General features: G+C 42.7%; 1 pseudogene; it reads left to right on the top strand.

Annotated features, from left to right (window-relative positions):
* Positions 1 to 4,776: 4,776 nt before the first annotated feature.
* LOC111771616 (myosin regulatory light chain 12B pseudogene) lies at positions 4,777 to 5,522 on the top strand (annotated as a pseudogene).
* The last annotated feature ends 1,633 nt before the right edge of the window (positions 5,523 to 7,155 follow it).

The following is a 7,155-nucleotide window of genomic DNA, read 5'->3' as shown; positions in this document are numbered from 1 at the left end:
TTTGTTCTCCCTGTACATGATGCTGCTGCTTTATTCCAGCCATTTCAGTCTAGGCCGGGCAGGTTATCTCCCTCAGCCCTGGCCCTTGGTCCTATCTTGGCTCAGCTCCAGGGACAATTCCCCTGAATCCAACCACAGAAACTGGATCTATGATGATCCCTAACATGGCAGTTACTCCTTGTCTGATCCTCACATCCAGAAACATCCAGCTTTCCTCTCCTATAGGCTCCACGACCTAGTTAAGACTGGGGTTACTCTCCAAGCTGGGACCGATCCTTCTCCGTGAAGACCGCTTCAGGTCAGGAGCTTGGAAGCACCCCTCTGTCTTGTCATGTTTTCCTGCCTCCACCTCCCCTCAGTGCTTGCATCCTCTGCCTGGATATGGTGTCAAAGAAACTGCTGGTACAGAGCTGTCTCTGTAGTGTCAGAGCTGTCTTTGAAGAATCTCGCGGAGGTGGGGTGAAAGAATGTCTTTTATCAGTCCGTTACTTCCTGGTCTCAATCCAGGAAACCCTTAGATCAGTGGATCTTATATTTCTTTTGGCCATAGGCCACCTTAGTAAACTGATGAAAGCAATGGACATGCTCTCAAATTTGCATTAGTATGAAATTATATCTACAATTTCAGGGCCATCAAAGACATCTGATTCCCGTTCATGATCAACAGATAATTGTGGGAGATTTGATCACAGTGGTTACTTCCTGGTTTTAAGCAGAGATACTTTCTAATAATTATGGGGAAAATTTGAATCCTGCAGGTTACTTCCTTGTCTCAAACAAAACATGGATAACTGCTGCGTCTGGAGTGAGAGGTAGGGGATGTTTTTCGTGGCAGGGTTTTTCCTAGGCTCATTCACACAGATGGCCTCCTAAATAATTGTGGGGACATTATCACAATTGGCGGCTGCCTAAAGTCTTCTTGCTAATGTATCTCTTGGGCACAGGGGGCATCATTCTGCACTGTCAAAAATAGTTTTAGGCTCCAGATCAGGCTATACCATTGGGAACAAAAATCTGCTTATGATGGCTTCTAGTTAGCTTTTAAGATTACAGCTGGGTTAACTCAGTTATTTTTGCAAGGAGTAGTAGAGCAAGCTTGCCAGATAAAGCCCTAGACCGTATAAAGCCCTTGCTCCACTTGTTATGGCTGTGTCCCTGAAAACCACCACGGTAAGAGAGTTTACAGCTGACCAACTTAGAACCAAAGGTCAAATGTGAGTCTATAAATGCTCTTAGAAACATTTTTGGCTCTCAAAATGAAATGTTAAAGATGGGACATCAAATAAAAAGAACGTCGATGTTTTATATAGGTCGTATATTAGAAATAGCCATAAATAGTCCTGTACAATTTCCACCCACCATTCCTTAATCATTAAAGCATTTTGAGGAACTCTCTCTTCCTCTGCTTTATCTTTATTAGTGTTCTTTATTTTGTAACAGTTTAACTGCGTAGAAGCGCTACAAAGTAAAAAGCAAAAGTCTCTCCAATCTTACTTCCCACTCAGAGATAATCAGTGTTAATGGAAGAACATTTGGGCTGTTTCTATTTTGGCTTTTTCTTTTTTTTTGGTTCATCTTTCAGGTCGATGGTTTTCGTAGCTACTGTGATTGCGAGGCTGCTGGATTTTAAGGCTCCCGTGAAGCTGGGGAGAAGAGGATGGGAATAGTCCAAGTTAGAAAGCCATAAACCCTGTTGTTCTTACTGAGATTCAGCAGTTGTTCTTGGATCAAAGCGTCTCAGATTGTTGCAAGCCTTTGGTTAATTTCCAGGGTTCTGGACACATTGACAGTTTCTGCTGGTGTTTTTGTTGCTTTTACGGAGGGGCAGGTTTATGGAGATCCTCACCCTCCCTCCACTGTCCAAGGCTTTTGCATTGTTCTTTTTGTAAAAAGTATGAGGGCCACTTGGCAAGGAACTATGGGCAGCCTCTAGAGCTGAGAGTGATCCCCGCCCCCCCCCCCCCCCCCGCCCCAAGTTATAGCCAGCAAGAAATTCCAAAAACCACAGGAAAGGAATTCTGTTAACAACCAGTGAGCTTGGAAGAGGACCCTGAGCCCCAGATGAAATTTGCAGTCTGGTTCAGGCCTAGAGCAGAGGACCCAGCTAACCTGTTCCCAGACTCTCGACCCTTGTCCTTCTTATCCTTGACCTGTCCCTTTCCCTGCCAAGGCCCCAGTTCAGAACAGACACCCTTAATCCAGGACATTTAAGGAGATGTGAAATAATGGAGTTAGTTTTCACAAACATCTTCTAGGATCCATGGAAACCAGAAGTCTTGCATTCTTGGTAGCCGCCGCTGGGAAGTGGCGAGGTGGTGAGGAAAGAATTTTTTTTCCGAGTAGCACTTATTATCCCCTCCAGAATACTAGTAGATGCGCGTAATTTACAGAGGCCTGGAGAAATGCCTCTTGTTAGAGGATTGTTATTCCTCAGCTTCACCCAGGAGCTGTAGAGATTTCAGCAGCCACTTCCACGTTAATCTAATAACCGAACACAGACATCAAGGGATAACTCTAAGCAGTCCACGGCCCCAGTCACGCTCTGCTTTGTGTGCTGAAATCCAGCAGGAGCGCCTGAGATAGCTTGGGATTTATCTCAAATTCTTAAAACCTCACTGGTACATGAAGGCTGCTTCTGCTGATCAGCAGCCATAGGTGCCTAGTAATACCACCCCAGTTCATCTCACAAGCATAAGGACCACTGCCTTCTTCCCCAGCAGAGCTGCGTGGCTTGCCTTCATGGATACCGTATATGAGACAGCCTCATTCTGGCCAGGAAAGGTATAGAAAGAACCCCATGAACGTTCAAATTTTGCCAGCTTCTTTCTTACTTGCACGATTGGACAGGCGCATGGACTTGAGCTTTGGAAATGCTCACAGCAGTTCTTTAACATAATCATTCATCTCCAGCAAATCATGTCCAAAAAAGCGTCATTTCAAAATGTAAGGTGTTCCTCCCCTGATACATATACACGTCCCATTCGTGCTGAGAAAAATACACTTTGGTACTAGATAGAAGGCTCCCCACAAGGCTCTCCTACTTGAGTGAGTTCTGAGAGTCCTGAGGCAGAGGACTCAGATGTTTAGATCTTGTAATATTTGTTTTCTTCCCTCCTCGCCTCCATCTGCTGGTAGGCTGCTGCATTTCAGATGCGTATGGAGAGTTCCATTAAGTATACAGTGGCAGCCTGCTGCTGGCAACAGGGTGCCAGGACTTTACAGAGGGATCCATTCCTGCAGGCCTGGGGCAGGACACGCCACAGCCACCATGAACCCCTGCTCTTTGTTTTACCCAAGCCAGTGTTGCCCAATATAAGGGCTGCATCAAGCATTCCTAGCCTCAGTGGGAGTGGTTCTGGGATCAGGAATCAAGAAAATAAGGCTTTTTATTTAAGAATATTCTGGTGTATCCATCATATTTTAAAATGGTCTTTGGAAGGAAGGGGGCTGAAATGTTTGTTGTCAGTGGCAGCTGCCCTGCCTGACAGCTTCGGCAGAAGCAAAAGCAGTTGATAATCACATGTTCCAAGAGTACTCTAACCAAGGAGCAGGAGAAGGCGACAGCAGGCCCCACGGTGCTCATCCCAGTCCTCACTGGAAACTGGAATCCAGCCTGGGGACTTCACACTGCCAAATGCCTACTCTCCCAGACCTTTTCCCATTAGGCTGCCAGACTCACCAAAGATATTTCTAGTAAGGACTGGGATGAGGAATGTGTTGGGAGTGGAGAGTAGTAGGGACAAGGTTTAACCTCAGTTCTGAAGGAACTTGGTGTTAGGTAAGGAAGCAAGTCATGGATTTAGATGAAGGGACATGAGACACTGGCCCTGTGACAGGCACCAGGCATAAGGCTGGGGCTTGGTCCCAGAAGCAAAGCATGAGCCTGGCCTCTGGACCAGAGAGGGATTTGACACAGGGTGCAATTGACAAAATGGTGCAGAAACGCCTGGGCTGAAAGTCAGGCAACCTGTCTGCTAACCTTGGCTCTCCCACCTGCTGGTTGTATGGCTTTATGCGCATCATTGTGAGCCTTCCTTAGTTCATTTGTACAATAAAGAAATTCATTTATGTCAACCTTGGAAGCCTCAAGCTACTGCAGAGCTTCGCTTCTCAAACCATAACGTGCGCTTGAATCACCAGGGATCTTGTTAAAATGCAAATCCTGATTCAGTAGGTCTGGGGTGGGGGCCTCAGAGTCACAAGCTTCCAGGTGATGCTAATGCCCCTGCTCCCTGGACCACACTTTGAGTAGCAAGCAAGCATAGAGGACTACAGAAATAGCTCAAGGGCTCCCTCTGCTGGTGTAGATGGGAGACAAGCAGTCAGGACTCTAGTCAGCATCCCCTCCCCAGCTTCAGCCAGAGCAGCTTGCCTTTGACTTGCTTTACATATTAGAGTTCCACCTAAGATTTTATTTGAAAAATAAAGGGAGTCCTTTTGTTTATTTTTTAGAAGAGGTTGAAAACCATTGGATCACAGCCCTTTTGGGAAGGGGATGTTTTAACCTATTTTTCTTATGGAAATTTTCAAACATACACCAAATTTGAATGAAAAGTATAACGAACTCGAATGTACCCACTACCCAGCTTCAACAAGTACCACCATTTTGTCCATCTTGTTTCATATCCAAGTGATAGGAGCTTAAAAAACTAGGGCACAGGGCAGCCCTGGTTCTAGTGTGTGGCATTGGGCTCTGTTGAATGATACAACTCCCATGATGGTTGACTCGATACTCATTTGTGCTTTAATGAGACTGAGTTTGGACAAGATGGACTGCAACTTCTGAAGGACAGATTCCCAGAATTAAATAGCCACCATGTCGAGCAAAAAGGCAAAGACTAAGACCACCAAGAAGTGCCCTCAACACGCAACATCCAACACGCTCGCCATGTTGGACCAGCCACAGATTCAGGAATTCAAGGAGGCCTTCGACATGATTGATCAGAACAAAGATGGTTTCATCAACAAAAAAAATTTGCATGATATGCTTTTTTCTCTAGGGAAGCATCCAACTGATGCATGCCTCAATGCCATGATCAATGAAGCCTCAGGACCCATAAATTTCACAGTGCTCCTCACGATGTTTGGTGAGAAGTTAAATGGCGCAGACTCAGAAGATGTCATCAGAAATGCTTTTGCAAGGTGGCCAAAAGGTACAAGCTTTCAGTTATAAGGTAAATAATACTAGGGATGTAATGTACAACATGATGACTGTAGCTAATACTGCTGTATGAAATGTAGGAAAGTTGTTAAGAGAGTAGATCTTAAGAGTTTGCAGCACAAGAAGAAATTGTTTTCCTTTGTTCTTTTCTTAAAAAGAAATGCTTTTGCTTGCTTTGATGAAGAAGCAACAGGCACCATTCAGGAAGATTACCTGAGAAAGCGGTTGACAACAACGAGAGATCAATTTATAGATGAGGAAGTAGATGAGCTGTACAGAGACCATTGACAAAAGGGGAAATTACAATTACATTGAGTTCACGCGCATCCTTAAACATGGAGCAAAAGACAAAGATCATTGAAAGAACTTTAGCTAAAACCTTCCAATTAGTGTGTCTTACTGTATTTTACTTCCCAGCCACCTACCGCCACCTTCATAAACCAGTTGAATGTCATTTAGTTTCACAGCTTTACCTTTTCTTCTGATGTATTTATTCTAGACCTTTCTGCTACTTAGCACTTGTATAATGAGACTGGAAATGGGGGTGAGGTTGTAAATCATGTTGAAAAAGAGATTGTGAATAAAAATCAACAAATGTGACAGCCCAGGAAAATGTATCCGTATTTCTGGTCTTGCTGGATTTTTTACATTTTTATACAATGAAAATGATATTTTGAAATGAAGATTATTCTGACTCCAATGGGATATAATGGCAAGTTAGACAAATCAGTGGTAGCTGGGGATAGTCCTTTTTTCAGGTTTTCAACTTCATTAATTCAGATTTCATGGTAAAATTGATTTTTCACATATATGAGACAGTGTCCTTCAAAACTTTTAAGTATGTTTTAACATCATTATGCAGTAAAAGCTAGTTATGCCATTTTTCAGGCTTCTAATAAGTCAGAGATTTAAACTATTGAGTTATAAACATAGAATGTACCAGAGAAAACACTAAACATCTTATTGATCTAAGCTTCTAAGAAGAGGCAAAATTCTGCAGAAAAGAATAGTTATTGAACATTTACTGTGTGTGAAGCACTGCACGTACATAATTTTTATTGGATCCTCCCAGTAACCTTGTGAGACAGGTTTCCATCAGCCTTGTATTTCAAACGGGGGAACAGAGCTCCACATAGTTGAGTAATTGATCAGAGTCACTATTAATAAGTGCCAGTTGGAATTCCAACCTGGGACACCCAACTCCAGAGCTTATAGTGCTGGAACTGCTGTGCTGTCTCTATGAAAAGCCCCAAATGCCTGAAAGAGTCAAGACATTTCCATTACATTATAACATAACTCTGTAGTCATTTTTGAAGTTTAAAATAATTGAGGTAATTGATTATTTGAATAAAATTTCAGGAAATTCTTTCCTAGGTAAAAAAAAAATAGGAGATGTTGCAGCATTATTTACAATAGCTAAGATATAGAAACAAGCTAAGTGTCTGTCAACAGATGAAGAGATAAAGAAGATGTGGTGTAAACAACGGAATATTATTCAGCTGTAAAAAAGGAGAGCATCCTGCCATTTGCGAAAACATAGTTGGACCTTAAGGGCATTATGCTCAATGAAATAAGTCAGACAGGGAAAGTCAAAAACCATGTGATCTCACTTATATGTGGAATCTAAAACAAAAACAAAGAAACTCATAGATACAGAGAACAGATTGGTGGTTGCCAGAGGTAGGGGGTGAGGGGGTGAGTGAAATGGGTGTAGGTGGTCAAAAGGTCCAAATTTCTAGTTATAAGATAAATAAATCCTGGGGCTGTAACGTACAGCATGGTGACTATAGTTAACAATACCGTATTGTGTATTTGAAAGTTGCTAAAAGAGTAGATCTTAAAAGTCTTCAACACACACACACAAATTGTAAGTATGTGTGGTGATGGATGTTACCTAGACTTATTGTGGTCATCATTTCACAATATACACGTACATCAAATCTTCATGCTGTACACCTAAAACTAATACAATGTTATCTGTCGATTATATCTCA

This window comes from Equus caballus, chromosome X (assembly GCF_041296265.1).
Source record: "Equus caballus isolate H_3958 breed thoroughbred chromosome X, TB-T2T, whole genome shotgun sequence".
In the NCBI taxonomy this organism is placed as follows: Eukaryota; Metazoa; Chordata; class Mammalia; order Perissodactyla; family Equidae; genus Equus; species Equus caballus.
This window is presented reverse-complemented; position numbering and strand designations above follow the sequence as displayed.